Consider the following 25,135-nt stretch of genomic DNA (forward strand, 5'->3'; position numbering starts at 1 on the left):
TACAGGAACTCCATCTAAAACGTTTAAAAATTAAAACATAACTGCCTCAGCCCCCACTAACTGCCAACAAACAATCTGTTGGAAAGTGGATTATTGGTAAGGATGGGTACATACCTATACTTAGCAAAAGGCCACAAGGTTCAGTACAGGTCTCAGTAAATTAATCCTTGCTCAACCCTTCCCCCATTAGGCTTAACTTAGAAGGCAGGTGTGTAATGTCATCATAACAGTTAATACGTAAAGCACAACACACAATAAAGCACCAGCACCAATTTATGGAAATAGAACGTATTTTTAACTTTACAATTACACCAAAAGGACAAAAATCCAATGTAGGGAACCACATATATGAATTTTGAAAGATTAAAACTAAGACTAGCATTTAGCTGCAAGTATAGCTCAAAGGGTTAAAACAGGTTGTACTGGGCAGGGGCAAAGTCAAGAGTTCAGGCCAACCAAGATGTAACACTGTTTCACTTACTTTCAAATGTGTTTCTCGATTCAGAAAAGTGGTCCACAGTACCAGTCAAGGATTTAGAGGCTCTGGTTTCCCTCTTGGGGTCTGGGACTACAACTTCCACAATGCAGATTTCAACTTATTGAGCTTTTTACAATAGTTGCTCCAAACTTCTGGATCTTCATTCTGAGGTGCTTTTTGGGTCCTTGAAGTGTCCATAAACGTGATTCAAGGTTCCAGAAGCTCTATGTTGCACCTTGGGAGTTAGGACTGCAATTCTCAAAATGCACCTGGTCTGAATCCTCACATGGCCACTGGACGCTGGTCAGCTGGGCTTTACTTGCAGGACTTGATGCAGGAAACTTTGTTCAGCTCCCTTGTATATGTAACTTACAGGGAGTCCACTCATGTAGTCGCAGAAGCAAGTCATAGTCCTTTTCTTGGTGAAACCCTAAGTGTGCAGATGGTGCAGTTCTTCAGGTGCAGACCAGGGGCTCAGCAGGGCAGTCCTTCTTCTCTAGTATCTTTTTCCAGCAGGGATCTGAATTGTGGGGGCAGCACTGCTCCTGGGTTGGGAAGCAGGGGGGTGCTCCTGTCCAATGGGGTGCAGGCCACCACTCTCTGGGGTGACTACTTCCTGTGTGGCAAAAAATCAGTCCCAGAAAGCAACATTCTCTAAATATCCTACATGGAAACAAATCCTCCTTCTAGCCCATCTCCAAATCTAATCATTGGGGCTCCCATCTGTCTGTTGAAGCAGGAAATAGGAGGGGGGTCCAGTTTCTGTCCCAAGTGGTTTTCCCTCCTTCGAAGACCAATTTGACTATTCCTCCTCCATCCTGCTCTGCCATCTGCTGCAGCAGTTGTTTTCCTACCAGATGCTTCCTTTGTCTCAGCCCAGGCCACTTCATACCTCATTAAGGTATCTTGATGACCAATCAGGAAAGGGCACTGCAAGGCTGAATTCGGTAACTTTCAGAAACAATTCTAAAATTATTTGCCTGTGCTAGTTATATTAAATTGAACATTAGCAAGTTGTTGGATTTGTTATAACACTGTATTTGGTACCAAATCTGATATATTTAGGTAATCTCTATTGGCAATAAGACTTATTGTTTTAAAATAAAGTCTCCCAATATTAGCCTATGGAGCCTATTGACTACAATAGGGAAACATAAATTTAACTGTTTTTCCCCACCAGGGCTTATAAAACATCCTTTATAAAGGCCCTGCTCATATTTACACTACACCCAACCCTTGGGGCACCTAGGGCACCTAGGGCAGACCTTAGGGGTGACGAATATGCAAATATAAGGTAGTTTGAGACTTTGGAAGTACTTCTAATTCCAAAGTCAAATTCAGGGTTAATTTTAACTTAGAAGCAGCCAGCAAAGCTGGCCTGCCTCTACAATGACACTGGACACCATAGCAGTGCACATATGGATGCACTAACTAACTGGGATCCCTAATCCTACATACCTTACCCTGCTTTACTGACTTACGGGTAGGTTGTCAAAGCCAATTACAATTAGGCCTAATATGCGTGTAACATTTTAAACACAGCACTGGCCCTTGGCACAGTCAGAGACAAAAAACACCAGTATCAGCTAAAAATGGGGGGAAAAGTAAAAGGGCTTCTGTAACCAGCCCAGTTTTCCCACTCAAATATTTCAGAAAATCAAACTTTTACACTTTTTATAACCCAACAGAAAACAAACTACCTGTTCCACATTGCAGCACCTATAACGGAAAACCTCTAAATAAAATGTGCGACATCCGGCAGTGTTAGACTTTTCATCCTTGGCGTGGTCTCACTTAACTTTTTGCCTCTGTTCCCCAGGTTACTGATGTGTGCTGGACTCTGATTTTGCTGTTTTTATTACTCTGGGCACTTTACCACTGCTAACCAGTGCTAAAGTGCAAGTGCTCCTGTTTAAAATGTGTGTGTAATTGGTTCTCCATGATTGGCATATTTGTTTTACTGTTAAGTCCCTAGTAAAGTGCACTAGAGGTGTCCAGGGCCTGTAAATCAAATGTTACAAGTGGGCCTGCAGCACTGGTTCTGCCACCCACACAAGTAACCCTGTAATCATGTCTCAGACTTGCCACTGCAGTGTCTGTGTGTGTAAATGTGAACTGTAAAGTAGACTTGGCAAGTGTACCCACTTGCCAGGCCTAAACCTTCCCTTTTCTTACATGTAAGGCACCCCTAAGGTTGGCCCTAGGTAGCCCCAAGGGCAGGGTGCAGGGTATGGTTAAGATAGGGCATATAGTAATGTGTTTTATATGTCCTGACAGTGAAATATTGCTAAATTCGTTTTTCACTGTTGCAAGGGCAGGTAGCAGTGTATCCTCCAAAGGTCTGATGCCTGAAGAATTGCAGGACAGACAGGCAGAGAGGGCATACCAGTTGGAGCTGCAGAAGCTCAATCTGGAGAAATAAAGAGATGAGAGAAGAGCAGTCCTTGAGGAAAGAAAGATGCAGCTGGCTCATGAGCTTAACTTAAAGGAGTTAGATCAGAAGAGCCAGTCCAGTAGGGATTGTGGCAGCAATCCTACCGTGCAGCCTGAGAGAAGGGTACACATCCCAAAAGACCTTGTGAGGGATTATAAGAGGGAGGATGATAACTTCTTGTGGTTCAAGGGTTATGAGTCAGCTCTCCACATGAACCTGGTCCCTGAAGCTCACTGTGGGGCAGCCCTGTGAAAGCATTTTGAGGCAGAGGGGAGGGACACACTGACAGCCTTAGGGGATGCTCAGAGTCTCACCTACCCTGTCATGAAGGAGGCCTTACTCACCAGGTATGGTCCCACCACTGAGCAGTACAAGGAGAAGTTTAGATCCTACAAGAGAAAGGAATCCCAAACATGGTTGGAATGTGTTGATTCTTTTTGCAGGTCACTGGATGGTTGGGTGAAGGGCAGTAAGGTAAACACGTATGAGGGGCTTTACAATTTAATTGCTTGGGAGCACTTGTACAGTTTATGTTTTCCAGAGCTGCGCCAGCACCTCATTGACAGCAAGCTGACTGACCCCAGGAAGCTTGCACAGGAAGCGGACTGCTGGGAGAGCACCAGGGTCCAAAAGAGGTACGGGGAGACCATGCCAAGGGTGGGCAGGGTCCCTCTCATAAGAAAGGGGGGGTAAGGGTAAACAGGGGGAGTTCTCTAAAGGGCCCCAAACTGATCCCAGGGAAAGGATTCCCAACCTCCCAGTGAAAAGAAGCTGTGGTTCTCCAAAGGGAAGCCACCGGTAGGTGGTCCCGCACTTAAGTGCTATTCATGTGACCAGATTGGTACTGTGAGGGGGGGACCCCAAATGCCCCAAATATACACCGGCACCCACTGGTGCGCAATCCCAGGGTTTGGCCAGTGTAGCGCTTGGGGAGGAGTTGGTTCCAGGTGGGTGGGAGCCAGCAGAAATGACCCTTGTCTCACTAGGGGACAGTGAGATGGTCCAGAGAAACCTAGTGCCCGATAACACTAAGAAGTACAGGCAATGGGTGACCATCAATGGACAGAGGGTGGAGGCTCTGAGAGACCCAGGAGAAAGTGCGACTACAGTAAGGAGTCACCTGGTGTCTGAAGAGCAGATTGATACCCGGGTACTTCACCAAGTAGTTGCGGTAGACAACTCTGAGCGCCTCTGCAGTGTGGCGCAGGTTCCCTTTGAATGGGGGGGGTCTCAGGTTCCTGGAAAGTAGCTGTGAGTCCAATCATGCCTGTTGATTGTTTGCTAGGCAACGACCTAGAGGATTCCCCTTGGAAGGAGGTGGAACACAGGTCTCACTTGGAGATGTTGGGTCTTCCTGGGTGGGTATGTGTATCCACCCGGTCTATGGCAGCCAATCAGGGTAGTCAAGAGCCCCTGGAGCCTGAAACAGTGGCGAAGGGGACCGCCAAGAAGAGGAAGGGCAGGGGGCGTGGGAAACCGGCCCCAGACATTCCCACGGTCAGGGAGGAGGCAGAGCCTGAGGGTGACGTCCCGGAATCTACAGGGGAGCAGGTGGCTGAACTGGGGGAGGTCCCTGAGCTGTCACAGTGGCAGCAGGAAGGGGGACCCACCAGGGAAGCATTCTGCACAGCGCAGCAGGAGTGCCCTACTCTTGAGGGGCTGCAGCAGCCTGCTGCAGCCCAGGCGGCTGGCGAGGTGCCAGGTACTCACCTGATATATTGGGAGGATGGCCTCCTGTATAGTGAGCCTGGGTCAGCTAGTATGCTGGTGGTACCCCAGTGCTTCAGGGCCTTCCTACAGGGTTTGGCTCATGATGTGCCTTTGGCAGGACATCTAGGGCAGGACAAGACCTATAAGAGGCTTGTCTCCCACTTTTACTGGCCTTTGATGCACAAGCAGTCAGCTGCTTATTGTAGGTCTTGTCAGACTTGTCAGGCAAGTGGCAAGAGTGGGGGGAAATGCAAAACTCCCCTCCAACCTTTACCTATAGTCAGTACCCCCTTTGAACGGGTAGGAATTGACATTGTGGGGCCTCTGGACCCCAAGACAGCCATCGGCAACAGGTTCATCCTGGTCTTGGTGGACCATGCCACATGGTACCCAGAAGCCATTCCTCTAAGGACGGTCACTGCCCCCGTGGTGGGACGTGCCTTGATGGGAGTTTTTACCCGCATGGGGGTTCCCAAGGAAGTGGTATCTGATAGAGGTACAAACTTCATATCCACTTATATGAAGTCTCTGTGAAAGGTGTGTGGGGTAACCTACAAGTTCTCCACACCTTACCACCCCCAAAGTAATGGTCTGATTGAGAGATTCAACCACACCTTGAAAGGCATGATTCAGGGCCTGTCAGAGCCCTTGAGGCGTAAGTGGGACGTCCTCTTGCCATGCCTTCTGTTCGATTACAGGGAGGTGCCTCAAAAGGGACTTGGCTTTAGCCCCTTTGAGCTCATCTATGGCCACCCTGTGAGGGGACCGGTCAGTCTGGTGAAGGAGGCTTTGGAAAAAAGCTCCTAGTAAACCACCCCAGGATGTATTTAGCTACATGCTGGCACTGAGAAACCAGACTGCCCGCTTCTGGAGTCTCGCTCATGAGAACCTGGAAGCAAGCCAGGAGGATATGAAACGGTGGTACGACCAGAATGCCACTCTGGTTGAGTTTCAGCCTGGACAAAAAGTGTGGGTCATGGCACCAGTGGAGCCTAGGGCTCTCCAAGATAAGTGGACTGGGCCTTTTCAGGTGGTGGAAAGAAAGAGTGAGGTCACCTATCTGGTAGACTTGCAATCCCCCAGGAACCCTTTGAGGGTCCTACATGTCAACCGCCTCAAACCACACTTTGAGCGACCTGAGCTATCCATGCTCCTAGCGACAGATGACGGGGTGGAGGAAGAGAGTGAGCCTCTTCCTGACCTCCTGTCTGCAGAAGAGAAAGATGGGTCTGTGGAGGGAGTGATCCTCTCCCCATCCCTGACTGAGGAACAGCAGAGGGACTGTCGCCACGTGTTGGGACAGTTCGCCTCGCTGTTTTCCCTGATCCCAGGAGTCACACACCTGTGCGCACATGATATGGACACTGGGGACAGTACACCTGTTAAACATAAGGTTTATAGGGTGACTGACAGGGTCAGGGCTTGCATTAAGGAGGAAGTCTCCAAAATGTTAACCCTAGAGGTTATTGAGCACTCCAGAAGTCCTTGGGCCAGCCCAGTGGTATTGGTCCCAAAGGCTGCTGCGTCTCGTGCCGCTCCGGAAGTTAGGTTCTGTGTGGACTACTGGGGTCTCAATGTGGTCAGCAAGACTGACGCACACCCCATCCCCCGAGCTGATGAGCTCATTCATCGGTTAGGAGCTGCCAAGTACCTCAGTACGTTTGATTTAACATCTGGGTACTGGCAGATTGCCTTAACTGAGGGGGCAAAGGAGAGGTCAGCATTCTCTTCCCCAGATGGGCACTTCCACTTCAACGTGATGCCCTTTGGGATGAAGAATGCCCCTGCCACCTTTCAGAGGTTGGTCAACCAGGTGTTGGCAGGACTGGATGAGTTCAGTGCCACCTACCTGGATGACATTGCTGTGTTTAGTTCCACATGGGAGGAACACCTGCAACACCTCTGGAGAGTGTTAGAGGCCCTGCAGAAGGAAGGCCTCACTATTAAGGCGAGCAAGTGCCAAATAGGGCACGGTTCTGTGGTATACTTAGGACACCAGGTGGGGAGTGGCCAGGTGGCACCCCTACAGCCTAAGACTGACACAATTCTGGCTTGGGAGCCTCCCAAGACCCAGACTGAAGTGAGAGCCTTTTAAGGTCTCACAGGATATTACAGGAGGTTTGTTAAGGGATATGGTACCATTGTTACCCCCTTAACTGAGTCGACTTCTAAGAAGCAACCCAAGAAAGTGATCTGGACAGATGCTTGCCAGAACGCTTTTGATGCCCTGAAGGCTGCCATGTGCACAGCACCTGTGCTGAAGGCACCTGACTACTCCAAGGAGTTTGTTGTGCAAACAGACGCCTCAGAACATGGTTTTGGAGCAGTACTCTCACAGCTTAATGAAGAGGGCCTAGATCAACCCGTAGCCTTCATTAGCAGGAGGTTACTACCCAGGGAACGTAGGTGGAGTGCCATAGAACGCGAAGCGTTTGCTGTGATCTGGGCACTGAAGAAGCTAAGACCCTACTTGTTTGGGACTCACTTCCGAGTTCAGACCGACCACAGGCCCCTCAGATGGTTAATGCAGATGAGGGGTGAGAATCGAAAACTGTTGATGTGGTCCATTTCCCTACAGGAGATGGACTTTACGGTGGAACATCGTCCTGGTACAGAACACGCCAATGCTGATGGTCTGTCCAGATTCTTCCGCCTTAGTGATGACAACTCCCATGAGGTTGGGTAGTTTTAGCTGGGGGGGACACGTGTTAGACTTTTCATCCTTGGCGTGGTCTCTCTTAACTTTTTGCCTCTGTTCCCCAGGTTATTGATGTGTGCTGGACTCTGATTTTGCTGTTTGTATTACTCTGGGCACTTTACCACTGCTAACCAGTGCTAAAGTGCAAGTGCTCCTGTTTAAAATGTGTATGTAATTGGTTCTCCATGATTGGCATATTTGTTTTACTGTTAAGTCCCTAGTAAAGTGCACTAGAGGTGCCCAGGGCCTGTAAATCAAATGTTACTAGTGGGCCTGCAGCACTGGTTGTACCACCCACACAAGTACCCCAGTAATCATGTCTCAGACACGGCCACTGCAGTGTCTGTATGTGTAAATGTGCACTGTAAAGTCGACTTGGCAAGTGTACCCACTTGCCAGGCCTAAACCTTCCCTTTTCTTACACGTAAGGCACCCTTAAGGTAGGCCCTAGGTAGCCCCAAGGGCAGGGTGCAGTCTATGATTAAGGTAGGACATATAGTAATGTGTTTTATATGTCCTGACAGTGAAATATTGCTAAATTTGTTTTTCACTTTTGCAAGGCCTGTCCCTTTCATAGGTTAACATGGGGGCTACCTTTAAATCTGATTAAAGTGTAGATTCCCTTTGGGATCTCTGAGCTCACAATTTAGAAATACATCTTTTAGTAAAGTTGATTTTTAAGATTGTGCGTTTGAAAATGCCACTTTTAGAAAGTGAGCATTTTCTTGCTTATACCATTTCTGTGACTGTTTGTGGATTCCCTGTCTGGGTCAGTTTGACAGTTGGGCTGGTTGCACCTCACACTAGACAGTGACACAAAGGGAGCTGGGGTGTAGCCCGAATATCCTGATGAGCCATCTGTGCTAGGAGGGAGGGGAGGAGTGGTCACTCGCACCTGAAAGGGCTGTGCCTGTCCTCACACAATGCAGTCTCTGACCCCCTGGTGAGTGTCTGGGGCCTAGCCTGGGCAAGGCAGGATTTCACATTCAAAAGAGACTTTACTTTGAAGTAGGCCTACTTCAAAGGAGAAATTGGGTATAAGAAGGGCACCCAAAACCACAGACTTTAGAAACACTTCTGGAACCAAGAGGAACCTCTGCCTGGGGAAAATCTGAATTGCTGAGGAAGAAGTGCTGCCCTGCCTGTGACTGTGCTTTGTGGAGCTTTCCTGCAGGGCTGCTTCTGCCATAGTAAGAGAGCAAAGACTGGACTTTGTGTGCCTTCCATCTTGTGAAGAAATCTCCAAGGGCTTGACTTAGAGCTTGCCTCCTGTTTTTTGAAGTCTCAGGGACAGCAAATACTTCTTTCTGCCAGCACCAGGAGTCTCTGGAGAGACTCCTGCTCTGACAAGTGGTGCCCTATCCGGTCCCTGGGCCCTTGAAAGGAAAGCTGGTGGAAATCCAAAGAAATCGACTTCGGATGACTTCGGACCGACGCTGCTGCTGAATCCGGGGACACCGCCTGCACCCGACGCCGTGACCTTCGCTGGAACGCGACGCTCTTCGCAGGCACGACGCCACTGCAGCCTCGCTGAAGTCCGCGACTCCGTGGAAGTCGCTGCACCACGTTGTGACCGACGCCGTTCGAAGTGCACGGATTCAACGTTTCGTACAGACACCGCGATCCCCGACTTCACGCATCAGCTTGTTTTCACTCTTCACCAAAGGTACTGTACTTTGGGGTCTACGTGACTCAGTGTCCGGCGCCGCTGGTGTCGGCTTGTTGGGAATGACTCCGTCACAACGCCGTGTTAACACCTCATCGAAGCAGTTTTGTTTCTAAGCGCCATTTTTGAGTTTAATCTTTAAAAATTTATAACTTGACTTGTGTATTTTGGATTTTTGTCGTTTTGGTCTTGTTTTGTTTAGATAAATATGTCCTATTTTTCTAAACTGGTGTCGTGTCATTTTGTAGTGTTTTCATTAAGTTACTGTGTGTGTTGGCACAAATACATTACACCTAGCACTCTGAAGTTAAGCCTACTGCTCTGCCAAGCTACCAAGGGGGTAAGCAGGGGTTAGCTGAGGGTGATTCTATTTTACCCTGACTAGAGTGAGGGTCCTTGCGTGAACAAGGGGTAACCTGACTGTCAACCAAATACCCCATTTCTAACAGGCAAGAACATATATCTACGTATAAAACAGAAAACAAGTGGTATAATTTTGCATATCAATAACAAATGTATTAACCATTTTAAAAATCTAACTTATTATATTATTGCACTATTTCAGACATAATGACAGAAAGCGCAAGATACATCACATCACAGAAATGAAAGTTATTATTCCTTCACATGGGCTACATTTACAGCCAAGAAAGTATAAGCTTTGGCAAAGTGCTACACATTACTCTAATGTTTGCAAGGTGAGGGCCACTAAAAGAGATGACATTGCAACTAACTTCCCCAAAGGCTACAGAAATTGAAGTAAGACACATATTGCAAGATAAAGGAGAGGCAAGCCCTAGCCGCCAAGAGACCACAACGAAAATACTAAAATATATACGGCCTCATTAGGAGGTTGGTGGGCCAACCATCAGCCTGCCAGCCCTGTGCAGAGAAGACCGCAGTGGAGCTGTCAGTTTCCCACCAGGCCAACTGAAAGGTTTCCCCTAGGTTGACCAGTGGAAACCTCAGAAATCTGAGGTTTCCCACGGGCAGCCCAGTGGTTACTGTGTGCCAGCACTGGCCTCGAGCCGAGGCCAATGCCATTGCACTGAGGGTGAAGACACTGTGCATTCTAAGGGTGCTGGGCAGGGGGACCCCAGTGCAGGCCTCCTGTGGCCCACAGCACTTCCTTTCAACCAGCCTCTCATTGTGGGGACCCACCATGAAAAGGCTGGCCATGGGTGACCACAACTCTAACTGCCACCACCACATCAGGAACCATGTTCCTGCTGGTGGTAATCTGGCGGTCTGACTGCCAGAGTTGTAATGTAGTGGTCGGACCACCAGGAGTGCAGCAGTCTGACCACCACAGTGAGTCTGGCGGTCCGAAGAATTCCAGACTCTTAATAAGGCCCATACTCTTTAAAGATAGCCATGGTCACCGTATGCTCTTTTAGAGTGTTGGAGGGACTGAGGACATCGACTGGTAGGAGCAAGGGCATCTCCTACCAGGTTGTGTCATGATATGGAAAATACATCTCTTCAAATCGTTTATAGAAATGGAAAATTGTAGAGAGGTTTTAACAATGTATCCAGCATTGTTACTGTGGATTGTTTTTTTGCCATAGCTCAAAATGCCAAGGCATCATTAAGAGGAAGAGCAGTGGGTTGGTTACTAATACTGGTATCCGTCTGCTGTTGGAGGAAGGTAACAAAGCTCCAGACTACCTGTGAATGGATCTTTGCTTGCCTAGTTGACCTGTTTATCAACCCTGAGGGGTTAAAGCAAATGCTATGTCTTAATGTGTGTGTTCTACCAATCCGCCCCCTGTCTGAGAGTGAGTTGCAGAATCTGGTCAAGGATGTGAAAAGATTGGCATGTGACTATCCAAAGGCTTTGTTAGTGGTAGGGGGAGCTTTTAAGGAAAAATCTGAATTCAAAGAGGCTGTGAAAGACCTGTGACTAGCATTGAATATTCCCGACTGTGTTTTTTCAGATAGTCCTAAGGAAGGTGATGGAGGGTCCTGTCTCACTGAGCCCAATTAAATTTGATTAACGTGAATGTTCTGCATAATGATGACATTCCTGCAGCTAGAACATTTATATATGGTAATAGCCATTTAGCTATTGATAATGTGTTGGTTCCAGCACACCAATTCTATCAGGTGCAAAATATTAAAGTTCTTGATATGCGGTGTAGTGACCACCTAACACTTAGTTTGGAGCTTAAAGTGCCTCCTTGTCATCCCTAAGTATCTCCCCACCTTTTGAGGTGGTTTATTATAAGAGAATCTGAGTACTAGTTACTGAAGATTTACTCCATTCACTCTCCTTAATTGAATTCGACCATCTAGACCTCGAAACCGGTCAACAGCCACTGGACTGGTATTACAGGTTAACAAAGCAAATATTAGTTCATTTCCAGCTAGCAAAGGGGTACCCTTGTCCAACTAGTGGCACAAGAGGAAAGGGGAATAGCTGGCTCAACAAAGATTGGGGGATGGCAGAAGAGCGGTAAATAGTGCCCACCATCATTTGAAGTTGCACTAAGGTGATGTCTGTTTAAAATTAGCTAAGGTGGTTTAAAAAATTGCCTATCTTAATCTATGCCCCTATAAGGAGGGAGAGTTCTATCGTGTAAACTGGGAGTTATTGCTAGTTGCCTTGATCGATAAGAACAGTAACCATTTCTTGCAGCTTGTGAATTCTCTAACTTTGTCATCACTATCCTCCCTTGAGGCCCAAATAAGTGAAGGAGACTGGTTTTCTTTTATCAGCTCTCTCTATAGTAGTGGTATTTTCCGAACCTTGATGAAGGCCCAGAATGCTCAAAGTTAGAGGCAGAGGCCATTGCATATTCCCAGATGTCAGCAATGCTTACTGAAATATTTAGGAATCTGAAAGCCTCTAGGACTGGTGGCCCGGATGATCTCCCTTCTGTGATCTTTAGGAAACATCCCAGGAAATGGGACTAAGACTGAGTGGGTGTTTTAAATGGATAACACTTACAGACACCTTCCTGGATTTATGGAAAGGGGCCATAGTGAAGTCAATCCATAAAAAATTTAACATAGAACAGCCTTCCAATTACTTTTTGAATTCCCTCCTTGACATTCCTTCTAAACTCAGTGTTCAAATTTTACTAAACCACCTAGCAGCCTGAGCTTTTGATACTGGACTGATCACTACTGAATAAGGAGGTTTCAGACCATGGCATTCAATGATGGACAACTCTCTCGCTTTGTGGGGTGTTGCAAAGAAGTCAATGGAGTCAGTAGGTAGCCTCTGCTGTGTTTTGACAGGGTGGACAGAGATATGCTCTGGCGAAAACTCCAGCAGTGGAATATGCCTGGAGCCCTGCTAGGCCTTGTGATGAAGTTTCATAGTGTAAATTAGGTTCAAGTTGATCTGGACAGGCTGGGCAATCTATAAAGGAAAATCCCAGTAGAGAACGGCTTATGGCAGGGGTGTGTCTTAGCCCCTCCGCTGTTTTAATCTGTTCATTGTGGACATCCCCCAGATGTTAACTAGTGCACATAGTTACTGTTCAATGGTTGGGGAGAGGCATATAAGCTGTCTCATGTACACAGACGATCTGGTGGTGATGGACCTTACACCTATAAAGCTACAAAAACTAAATGCTCTATACTCCTACTGTCTTGAAAATAAACTAACAATAAATGTTGACAAGACAAAAACCCTGTTCGTTGCTAACAAGAAAAATTAATTTGCCTGTTTTTGTGGGTAGGCCCGGCTTGAGCAATTCAAATGTATATAAGTATCTGGGCATGATTTTTGTCATAGGATTTAAGGTGGGATAAACATATGGCCTCTCGGAGACTAGTTCTCTAAGCAGAAGTGAATGGTTTAATAAGGGTTAATCATAAATATGGTAGTTATACCTTTGTACTGTTATATTTTTTGTACAGGGTAAATTGATTCCACAGCTCATTATAGATAAGAGGTGCTGGCAATGGACATACGAGTCTCATGGTAAGGCCTTGATTGTAGTATCTTACTGTTGCTTCTTAATTTATATACAAATATAATGATCCAAGCTTTAAGGTGAGAGTTGAGAATTATTGCTTAAAGTCAATTGGCAGATGCCAGAGCCCTGCATTTAAGAATGGGGACTGTGAGAAAACAGGGCTGATTGCAGAGGCCCCCTAACTTTTTGCCCCCATTTTCCGCTTTTTGCTGGTGTTTTCCTGACTCTGATGGTGCCCTGGGTACTGCTAACCAGTCCCAGGGCCTGTGCTCTGTGTAACATCAATATGTAGATTAGGCTAATTATAATTGGATAAGTCAACCTACCTATAAGTCCCTAGTATATGGTAGGGCATGTAGGTTTAGGCTCCACAGCATAGGTAGTGCACCCATAGGTGTACTGCTGAGGTGCCCAGTGTCATTTTAAAGGCAGACCTGCCTTGCTGGCTGCTTTTAAATTAAAGTTATATGCAAATTCGACTTTGGAATTTCCAAAGTCTTAAACTACCTTATTTTTACATATAAGTCACCCCTAAGGTGTGCTCTATGTGCCCCTAGGGATGAGTGCCATGGAACTATAGACAGGGACCTTATAAAAATAGTTTTATAAGCCCTGGTGAGGTAAAAACAGCCAAATGTGTTTTCCCTCATTGTAATGAATGGCCTTCATAGGCTAGAATGGGGAGACCTTATTTTAATTTTAAAAGTCCCCTTAAGTAATGAATACCAAGAGTTTGGTATCAAATTAATTGTTATAATAAATCCCACAACTTCCAATTCAGGTAAAGAGTTTTAAACTTTACATGAAAAGTTGCCAATTTCAGCCCTGCTTTGTAATTGCTGCTGTGCTTTGATTGGCCAGCCTCTGGCAGCCTGGCCAGGCTGCCTTGATAAGGTGTGAAGTGGCCTGGCTTCACACAAAGAGATGTGCCTATGGGAGGGAATCTCCCCTTAGCAGATGGTGTGGCAGGGAGGGGGAGGGCTGCCAAACTGGTCTTCAAAGGCAGAGAAGGGCATTTGGAGCAACTCAGCAACACCCCCACATCCTGCAACCCCAGACAAGTAGGTGCCCCCTTGATTAGATTAGGAGAGGGCAGGAGAGGGGTGTGTTTATGAATTTTAGCCACACCATTGGGTGGGCTCAGCCAGATGTAACCTCCAAAAATCATTTTCAGCCATAATGGATTTTTGAAGAATGTTGCCTCCTGGGATTGATTTTTCTCAGGAAGTGGTCAACACAGGGGGAAGGACCCTACACCTGATTGGAGAACCAGGACCCCCTGCTTTTCACTCAATAGCAAGGATAAAACTGGCAGACCTGCACCCATACCTCAGTTCCCTACCAGATCCCTACCGGCAAGAACTACAGAAGAAGAAGGACTGCCCTGCTGGACCCCTGGCCTGCACCTGGAACCTGCACTCTGAAAGACTGCACCAGCTGCACACTTGGGCTTCACCACAAGAAGGACTTTGCCTGTCTTCAACTGGTTCAAGGAGGGATTCCCTGTTTGCTACAGGTGAAATATTGCTAACCAGAGTCCCCTGCACCAACTCCTGAAGAAATCAACCAGCTGACCACTGCCCAGTGGCCAAAAAGGAGTTTGCACCAGGTGCATTCTGGGAGTTGTAGTCCAAACCCCCAAGGATCATCTCAGAGCTTCTGGACCTTTAGGGTGAACTGTGAACCCCAAAAGAACCTTAAAAGAACATCTGGGAGAAGGCCCAGAAGTTTGCAGAACTTTTGAAAAAAAGCTCCAAAGAGGGACCGACCCGCCACGGCAACTCTAGCCGGCTTGCCTCAACCGCGACCAGGCCTGATTTGCAGGTTCATCCCGGTGAAGAAAATCTCCAAAAAAGAGACTAAGTCCGAACGTACAAAGTTGACCGGGACCTCCCAGCCAGCGTATCCGAGGAGGGCTCCAATTACGTCAGATCAAGATCCAGGTTTACCCCGGTCGAAGGATTTTCAGCTCGAAAAAACGACTAAGTCCGAAGGTAAAAATCTCCACCGAGGATTCCCGCGACGCGTATGTGTAGAAGAGTTCCAGGAGGTCGGATTGTACTGGCAAGTTCGTTCCGCTGAAGAAAATCTTCAGAAAAACGACTAAGTGCGAAGGTAAACTTTTGACCGAGGCCTCCCGCGGCCTGTAGCCGAGCAAGGCTCCATCGCGGTCGGCCTTAAACTTTGGCTTTGCCTCGGTTGAGGTGCAACCAGATGACCCGATTGGCACTGTTTGTTTCTAGGCGCTAAAAAAACAATAATTCTTTAAAATTCATATCTCCGGTTCCCCTTATCCGATTTTATTCTGTCTCCTAAGTTAAACCGTGTCGCTTGTTGCCAAGCTACTAAGGGTTGAGCTGGGTTTAATTTACTGAGACCTAACTGGACCTAAGTGGAAGTTAGTGGCCTATTGCTAAGTGTAGGTACTTACCTGCCCTTACCAATAACCCATTTTCCAACAGGGTCCCTGGCAATAAATTGTCATTTGATTTTTCCTGAGATTCAGGCACCTCTCCCCAGCAAGAGAAATATTAGGATAATAATAGTAAAGCATTTAGGAGTTCCCAGCATGCATTTGGAAGAAGTACCATTAGGCAATGTGCTACTGAAATTAGCTAGAAAGATGAGCGTTAGGCCCATATTTATACTTTTTGAGGCAAAACTGCACAAATGCAGTTTTGCATTAAAAATTATAGTACCAGCTTGCGCCCTTCCAGAGTGCCAGCCGTATGCCAAATTTATGGAATCCCACAAGCCGGTACTCTGGTTGGGCTAGTGTCAGAAAAATGACATGCTGGTTGGGGTGGCGGTACGGGGGAAGGGAGTTTTACCTCAAAACATGACACTAGGCTGGTTAGAGGCAAAACAAATAACATTAACCAGCCTAGCATCATTTCCTAAGGCAAAACCATCCATATCACATGACCCCTGTTTTAGAAAAGACAGGAGTCATGCCCACTACCCCAATGGCCAGCACAGGGGACAAGTGTCTTACCTATACTTACCCTGCTTACCTGGGATGGGTCCCCCATCCTCTGATGTCCCTCTGGTATGGGTCTTGGGGTGGTCACCTGTGGGCTCTTTCCATGGTGTTTGGCCATGGAAATGGGCCCACAGGTCTCCGAACGCCTGCTCTAACCCAGGCAATAAATAATAGCAATAAGCAGGCTTAGCACCATTATTTAGGCCCACCTCCTCCTGTGCACCTTTTTTGCACTAGAAGATAAATAAGGCGCTAAGGGCTTTCAGTAATTTTTTAAATGGGAACGCCTACCTTGCATCTCATTTGATGCAAGGTAGGTTCACGCATCCAAAAAGTGATGTTAACTCCAATATTTTGACGCTATAATGGTCTAGCGTGAAAATATAAGTATGGAGTTAAGTTTACACTGAATTTGCGTTAATTTTTTTTTACGCTAATTCAATGCAGACAGAGTATAAATGTGACCCTCAGTATCTTTAGGCCAAAAGAACAGTTGCCACCTTCTAAGCTTCCCAGGAGAGTATGGACCTTTTTCAAACCTATACGAAATCCCAGATACTTTTTTTTTTTTTTTTAGTGAAATCCTGCGGTCAATGGTGGGTATGGACCCTGGTTGGCGAATGCTAGGTTAAATACCAAAATAGCTGAGAATGAGTGTAACTGCCCGGTAAGCAGGGTAGGAAATATTCAGTGAGCCACTTGTGGTGTAGACTGTGTTCTCTTCCTTGAGGAATGGAAGAAGATTTTCGGACCTGTCTCACAAAAGTATGGAATACTGTTGAGAGATATGGACTTAAATTGGATATGTGGCCTCAGACATTAAGAGGTGGTTGTTGCTGTAGGTCAATACCTACGTAAAATCACAGTTTCTCAAGACAGGCTCTCCTCCTCTTAGGTTTTGAAGTTTTAGGTTGGTACATTCCTCAGGTTGGCGGCATTGTGTCCCCAAAAGGAAAGCAAAGTTTGAACACTCTGGCAATGCATAAGGTCTACTGAGCATTCCCCAGTGATTATGTTAAGTGGTGAGGCACATTGCACTTTATAAATGTCTTACCAGAACAAAGGGAGTTGCATGCTGCTAGTCAATTTGTCACATTCCTTTTCTAATGTTGTAATGGATTAGAGACTCCGATTCGTGGGCTTTTATTGAACTTTGATGTGGCAAAATTTTTAATTTTTTTTTTTTTTTTTTTGAAAGATTGAAGTTACGGTGGTGAAATTGTTTTAAATGTATGTTGTTCATTATTGATTTTATGGTATCTCTAAATGTTCTTATCAATGAATTGGGTAATGTGCAATATTTCTGTATGAATTTGTTTCTTGGATATAAAGTATTTTGAATTGAATTGAAAAAGGTATACCCACTAAAATCCCCAAATACCCGGCAGGCCAGCTACCAGCTATATCCATCTTAAAATGCTCAATTGTACAAGCACAAAAAAAGCTTCTTGTGATACCCTTACTGTCCCTAGAAGATACCAAGATATCAACATACCTGAACACTTGAGGGACCCTTCTTCTTTCATGATAACCTGAACATTGAAAAATGAATCCTAGTATCTCCTACAGCCCATACTGTATTAAAACTAAGCCAATGTCAAACATGGATGATGGATGCAACCTTCAAAATGCACCCCAAAACATTCAATTAGATATATGCTATACATGGTGATTCTCAAAGCACAAATATATCATTAATATATGCCCAACTACCTATTTAGCAATTGCTTTGAAATACAAACCACTTAAAAATTAAAACAAAAACTATTGCCCACATAAATTAATAATTTAGCAGCAGCCATGTCTCGATTGTGGGAGTGAGCTATCTTCCGCAGTGCATGGCCACCCGTGCTTGGCTAGGAGCAGGAGTATAGCAGTCAGGCAGGAGACACAAGAGGGGTAAATCCTTGACATATCCCAGGAGACCGACCAGGGGGGTTTTCAGGAAGAGATGGTCAGTGATAAGGAGCAGAGCAGAAAAAACACCAGTCCAGTAATCTGCCACTCATGGGCGCTCCTAAGCAAGGTGGAAGAAGAGGGCCTGAAGGGTAGCGTAGCTCAAGCAGTGAGCATCCGCTACTAGGCCCATGGAATAAAGCTGTATCCTGGGGTGGTATAGCCCATGGAGGAATTGGGGGAGAGGCCTGCCATTTCGCCACAACAATACAAACATTGGGCCTTAGTGATGGAGGGATTGGGATCTTCATCCCAGGCAGGGAAGGCGGCCAGGACTATCACAGGTGCCGTTTCTTGCATAACACAGTAAAGACAAGTGATCAGTCTACAGGGAGAAGGGTTGGTTAGTATGCTCTCAAGGGCAAGAAGGATGTAGGGGCATATGTGTCACTGACGTGGCCCAGGTAAGGTTGTCTCAGGAGAGTAGCCAGTAATCTAAACATGACCACACATTGTGTGAAACTGTAATACAGGTGCCTTACACGCTGGTCTTGTGAGTGAGCTACCATTGTCGTGCATGAACGTGTGAAGTTGTGCCACTACATTTGAATTGGGGTGCCTAGGAGTGCCCGAACGGTAAATCGCACCATCAAGGACCAGATTAAAGTCTCCCCCCAATGATGGCTCACGGGTCCAGGCTAGTGAGAAGAATTCAAAGCTATCTATGTTGGGGCCTTATATTGAAGCCAGTATTACAAGGTTCCTGTGTAGTGTGCCAGCAAGGAAGACGAATCTGCTGCGCATAGGGTGTTTCACAGCTGCAAGGGCAGACCTTTGTGCAGAAGTATTACCACTCCTCTGGCATAGTTATAGTATAGGGATGTGTGAGTAACAGCGCACCAAGCTGTACGCAGGTGGGATGCTGTAGATGGGGTTGAGTGGAGTTTCTGGAGGAAGAAGATATCTATATGGTGCCTGTTGAGATAAGTGTGTGCAAGTCTAGGTTTTGTATACTTGTTTAGCCAATGAATGTTCCACGTTCAGCACCTAGTTGTGGTCATTCTGCTGTGGAGAGAAGATGGTAGGGTAGAATAAAGCAGGGTCCAGGCACAGTGCACAGCTGGAGGGAGCTGGGGCATTGTGCAGAGTCATGCAGGGGATGAATCAGGGAGAAAGAAAGATAATCAACTAAAGCTCATTAACAAAACCCAACCCCCTCCCACTCCTGCCCCCAAATGTGGCTTTGAGCTCCGCTCTCACCCAACACCCATCCCAAGTACAATCAGACATGAGAATCATCCCTAACGGTGGCAGAAACCCAAGCGAACATCCCATTCAAGGACCAATTGGGTGGCCGATGGGTGCAGAGGTACCCAAAGTGAGGTCAGTCAGCTCCCAATGTGGATTGTCAGCACTAGAGTTCATTGCATCTGCATGTGTGTGAGGGACACTGACTCCGCAGACGGGCCACCGGGAAGAACAAACAAGCACAGCACCATTGTGGCGAGGGAGGAAAAGTGCTGTTGTCGGGGTCACCTGTGACCTTACAGGGATTTAGTTGTCACTGAGATAGTTCTTGTCATCATGCTGCGGGATGTCTAGGACAATGCCTTTTTGGTGGTGATATGTTTTGCGAATTTTGGCGCAGCCTTAGAGTCCATGAAATAGGGAAGTTTCCCCTTGTGGTGGGTGCACAACTTGGCAGGATAGAGAAGCACATACTGGATGTCCACTTTCTAGACAAGTCACTTGGCTTGTAGGAATTCCTGGTGGGCAGATTGCACTGCCATCATGGAATTGGAGTAAAAAGAGATGCACTGCCCTGCTATTAAACAGATCAACGCCCATGGGCAAAGGACCAAAGCCCTATTGTTAAGGAGTCTGGCAGCTATGGGTTGCACCACAGATCCAGGGTGGGACATGGACTGAGGGAGCTGTGGGTGCACCCCACAAAGAATACCTGGGATAGAGCATCTCCGAAGAGTGTGCGAAGCATGGTCTCCATATTGTCTTCCATTATGTCAGTGACTGGGGTCTTCGGGATACCTGTTATGCTGGACCATGCTTCCAGGTCTTGTGTGCAACCTTGGGGTCATCTGCATCTGACACGCGGGTTCCAAAGTGGTCAAAGTGGTCTTCTTGCTTGTTGACTCTCTACTTCATGTGATCAGTACAGCTGATCTGACCTTGGAACTAGTGCTGGAGTCACCCAGGACAAGGGGAAATGTTCAATGGATAGATATGTGGGAAACAATCTTATTGGGGCTGACATTACATTGGGTGATGTTTCATATGGCAAGTATTTCATCTTGGCCTACCAACTGTCAAAATCTATTGGGTTACCTTTCGCACTGTGATGTAAGTTGGATATTTGTTTAATGTGTGCAAGATAGAGATTTGTTTGTCCACACATGGAGGGTGTTCTATTGTCATACCTTTGTATCCATTTTAATGGACGTATCCATTTTCATGTGTGTACCTTACATCTACTTTAACTAAATTTGTGACCAATTCTGTTATTGTTGTGTTTGCTTTCATGACCTGCAGTTACATATTTTGCACAAATGCATGGCACTTGGTTATACTCTTGGTTATCCCTGATGTACATCAACTCTAAGTTCCTGAGCAAATAGTGATTTTGAGGCATGTGCAAAGTACAATGTGGCCCAGGGCTCCAGCCTTCCACGGGTCCCCCTTGTAGGGGCATACTTATTCTTCTGGGATTCTTTACATTGTGACCTTTGAATGTTTCTCACACTGATTATTTTGCATCCCATTTACCTTGCATTACAGCGATTTAGCAGAGAAGGTGTGTTTTTGTTCAATGAAACATCCATAGAGATGTGTCTTTGCTAGTAGAACAGACCATGGCGTGTGAGCAATCTAAGGGTGTCTCTTGGATTTGTAGGTGGAATATGGATAAGGAGTTGCTGTTGTGTGATACAATGTTATGGGCCCACACTATCCCTGAATATTGGTTGTGGACACATTTAACATTAGAAGAGTGGGCCTGTGAAGTGTCAGTGACCTGGCCAACAAGGGCAAGATACAACTGTGATTGGGTCATACGTTGAGTACCACTCTAACATGGAAGGCAAAATATGTTTGGCCCACGGATCATGTACCACATGCCATGTCCATTGCAGGACATTGATTTGCTGTGGAGGAGATGAAAACGGGTAAGTGTTTGGCTTACCCCCAGTTGCGTTCACGGCAGGGTAGGTTGGGTGTCATCTAGCAGTGCAAGCAGAAGAAGTATGTGTATGCTTGGCTCCATGCCTGCACAGTATGTGTGAAGCTGAGTACAGGTGAGTTTCAACCTTATATGCCTTCCTTTCCTCCAGCTCAGATGTGGTGGTTGGACCACCAAAGTCACATCAGCGTAAAGCCACCATGTAATTGGTCCTGCTGTTACACTGGCAGTCCACACTCTGACAGATGCATTGGCCTATCTTGCCATAGCTGCAGTCTATATTTGCTGGTGGTTTTGGCAGGACAGCAGCTTCTTTCATCGATGTAACGACATGCATTGTAACACAGCGATCGAACTGCCAACCCTGCAGCTGGGTGACAATTGCCGCCACCATGGTGGTCCCAAGACTGCCAAACTTGTGATCAGGCCCTTAGTCCTGCACATCTGCAATACTCAAGATCTACCCACATTGCTCAATGGACCTATCACCCTGGAACTTCTTTGCTAATCACTGCAGCTTTCCTGACTACTGCAACCATCTCACACCAACTTACTCCCAGTTCCACACGGACCATTCCTCCAAACTCAAGGCCTGCTCGTGTGCCCCCACTGGATGTTATCAATTCTGGGACATATTTTGTTGCCACTCCACTCAGTTTGTTGAGACTGGAATCTCTGAGTACATCACTGTGATGTTCATCGGATCTGCACACTTGCAGTGCACCTACGGACCCCTGCCCACCTTATAACTTGACAAGCCATGGAAGAAACAGGGCCCTCGACAATCTAAACTAACCTTTGAGGGAAAATGTCAAAAGCACCATTCTGAACAGGATGCACCCCTCTGACCAGCCCCAAGGGGATTTTCCATTAGATAATGACATCAAGGAGATACTAGTAGATGTTAGCCATAGATGTGAAAATCATACTTATACTAGTCATACTAACCACATCAAATGGATTGTCAATCAGGGTGAAACAAACACAACTGTAGTCATACATTCCAAAGAATCCATGAATATCAAAATGGCAGCAAAGTAATAACAAGACTATTGTGTATAAAAACTACAAACTTATGTGTTTTAGAAAAAAATCAAGAGATGTAGTCAAGGCCAGTGGCCAGTCCAGTTGTCCAAATGTGGCTCAGCACACTGCTATGCCACTACAATTGCCTCACAGAACACTGCCATGGGAACCTCCCTAGAAAGGGGCATGTAGTAGGCAGTGCAGGCACCTCAAATATGTCCTTAGGGAGGGGTGGGGTCAGTTTTGGGAAAGTTGGGGTCCGGTGTTGGGAGAGGTGGGCCTGATTTTGGGATGGGTGTCCTTTTGGGGGATATCTTTGGGGTATGGCTGGCTTCAGTGGGGGATCAGGTGTCACAAGGGAGTACTTGGATGTGGAAGGGATGGATTAGTGTGTGGATTTGGTTCCTTTGGCTTCAAGAGGGGGTGGTTTTTACAGGAGTATGGGCAAGGGCAAATATTAAACATTCTTGAGTACGGTGTCCAGGAGGTATTAGGGGTTGGGAGGTTGAGGAAGTAAGAGTGGTAGGTGTGGTGTGTGTGTTGTTGGTGCTGCTGTCTGTGTGTCTAGAGTATAATGTTTGTGTTTAGTAAGTGTCTGTTGTGTAAGTGTAGGCATTTGTGTTTCTTTGTAGTGTGTGATATGGATGTGCTGGTATGCTGTGAGTGGGGGATGTATCTTTTGGTGTGGGTATGGTGTAAGTAGGGGATGTGTCTGTTGGTATGGGTGAGATGTCTGGGGAATGGTGGGAGTAGTGCCTGGATCTGTGGGTGTGGTATCCATGGATATGGATAGGCGCGGTGGGTAGCTCTATGGGGGTCGTGTCCAGGGGTATAGTGGGGGTGGTGGATGTTTTTTTTTTGTGTGGGTGTGGTATCTGTGGTATAGTGGGGTGGTGGTGGTTGTGAGTGGGGTGAGTGTCTGGTTAGTGGTTGCGTGGTTGTGTGTTTTGTGTTGTGGTATTTCTGTTTACATGTGCTGCTTGAGGTTGTTGTGGTGTGTTTATATTCATGTGTGAGTGTGCTTAGGATAGGTATGGGAATAGGTATACTGGATAGGAAAGAGGCAGGTGGTGAGGTGGAAGTATGGGATGGGTGAAAGGCTGCAGCGAGGGAGGAAGCCACAGCATGAAAAGATCTCTGTAAGGTAGACAGAGAACTGTAAATGCCTCCCAGGCAGGGCACTATCTGTTGCAGATGGCTGCCCTGTACCTGGATGGCATTAAATAGTGCCATCTGACCCACGGAGATGTTTCTCGGGAGGTCAATACCCTCCTCACTCAGAGTAGAAGGGGGAACAGGGGCAGGGGCTGAGGTGCGGAGTGGTGGAGATTGCTCCCCTTCTGGGTGAGTGGGCCAGCCAAATGGATGGGGAGCAACAGGGAGGGTGGAGATGGTAGTTGGGGTTGCAGACAAGCATGGTGTAGGAACTGGTCCTGTATGTCCCTCCACCACTAGAGAGTGTCAACTGGAGCTGGACTTGAATGATGATGATGTAGAGTTTGTGTACTCTGTGGCACTTCCCTCACCCTCTGGGCCACTGGGTCCCTTTGTGTCTGTAGTGTCATGACCAGAGGTATTGTGTCTGTAGTGTCATGACCAGAGGTACTGTGGCAGCTACTTGCCCACATATGTCAGTCCTGTCTCCTCTCCTTGCCTGGGATTATTCTGAAATGCCAAATACAAATAGGGTCAATGCATGTTATAGGGTTTTATAGAGCACACAAATTCCCAAAGGTGTCCTGGCGCTAAGTCTACTGCCAGAAAGATGCCGCCCATGTACGGGGAAGCTGACCAAAAAAGATTTGGTACAGAAGAGCCAGGTTTTTGGTGCCTTCCGAAAAGCGAGAAGGTTGGCCATTGATCTAATGTTGAGGGGGAGCTGATTCCAACTTTTCTCTGTGCCCAGAATAAATCTTCTACCTCCCTTTTTTGACAGTTTGAATTTAGGAATGGCCATTGCTTTTGAACCCGAAGAACATAAGTTTTGGTTTGTCTGATACCATTTGAACCTGTTTATGAGGTAGTCTAGGCCAGTGTGATGTAACATGTAGGGTATATAGAGAGCCTTAAATTTAATTAGTTTCCCAATAGGAAGCATCAGGCTAGTATTTAGGGACCCCTAGCAAAAGATGAACAGTGGCATTTTTAGTTTATTCAGATGCTGCTGCAGAATACCGAGGTAGAATCTATTGCAATAGTCAAGATTAGAGAGCACCAACACCATTAGAAGAGTTTTCTGGGCCTCAAAAGGCACAAAAGGTAGAATTTTGTTCAGTAATTTTTAGAGTATGAAAGGTAGAAGGAGTAACTGCACCAATCTATTAACTATGATTACTCCTAGATTTCTGGCTTTATTGACTGGAATGGGCAGTGATCCCAGACCTTCTGGCCACCATTGTGGTGCCTAAAAGGAATTCTGATTTCCAAATAGTATCACCTCTCTCTTCTCAGAATTGACCTTACGACAGTTTCTATCCATCCATTGACTGACATTGTGGAGTCATGGAAACCTTGTTCCTGTTTTTTTATCTTTATTAGACATGGCCACTGTGATTTGTGTGTCACCAGCGTAGGAGATTAAAGAAAAGTCAAAAGATCTAATCAAGGAGGTCAGGTCCATAATGTACACATTAAATAGTGTAGGACTCAGAGGGACCCCACAAGGTAAAGAGAAGGATGATGACACAAAATAACCCAAAGTCACCATTTGCTCCTGATTAGAGAGAAAGGAATGAAAAAAGGCTAGAGCCAACCCACTGATTCCAATCTCCCCAAGTCGCTTGATCAATAGATCATGATGAACAGTGTCAAATGCTGCAGATAAATCAAGTAGTATAAAGGCAGTACTTCCCCCATCATCAACGGCTGCTCTAATCTCTTCAGAAGCTTTAATAAGAGCAGTCTCAGTACTGTGCCAGCTCTGAAGACAAAATTGGGTGGAATCTAATATATGATTACTTTTGATGAAGTGTGAAAGCTGCTGGTTCATTTCTTTTTCAATGAGTTGGCAGGTAGCGGAGACAAGAGCTAGGTCTATTATTATTAGTATCAGCAGGATTCAGAAAAGAAGGAATATATAAAAGCCCTTAGCGCCACTTTAGCGCTGCCATAGTGTCATTTTG

The sequence above is a fragment of the Pleurodeles waltl genome, chromosome 12 (genome assembly GCF_031143425.1).
Source record: "Pleurodeles waltl isolate 20211129_DDA chromosome 12, aPleWal1.hap1.20221129, whole genome shotgun sequence".
NCBI lineage: Eukaryota > Metazoa > Chordata > Amphibia > Caudata > Salamandridae > Pleurodeles > Pleurodeles waltl.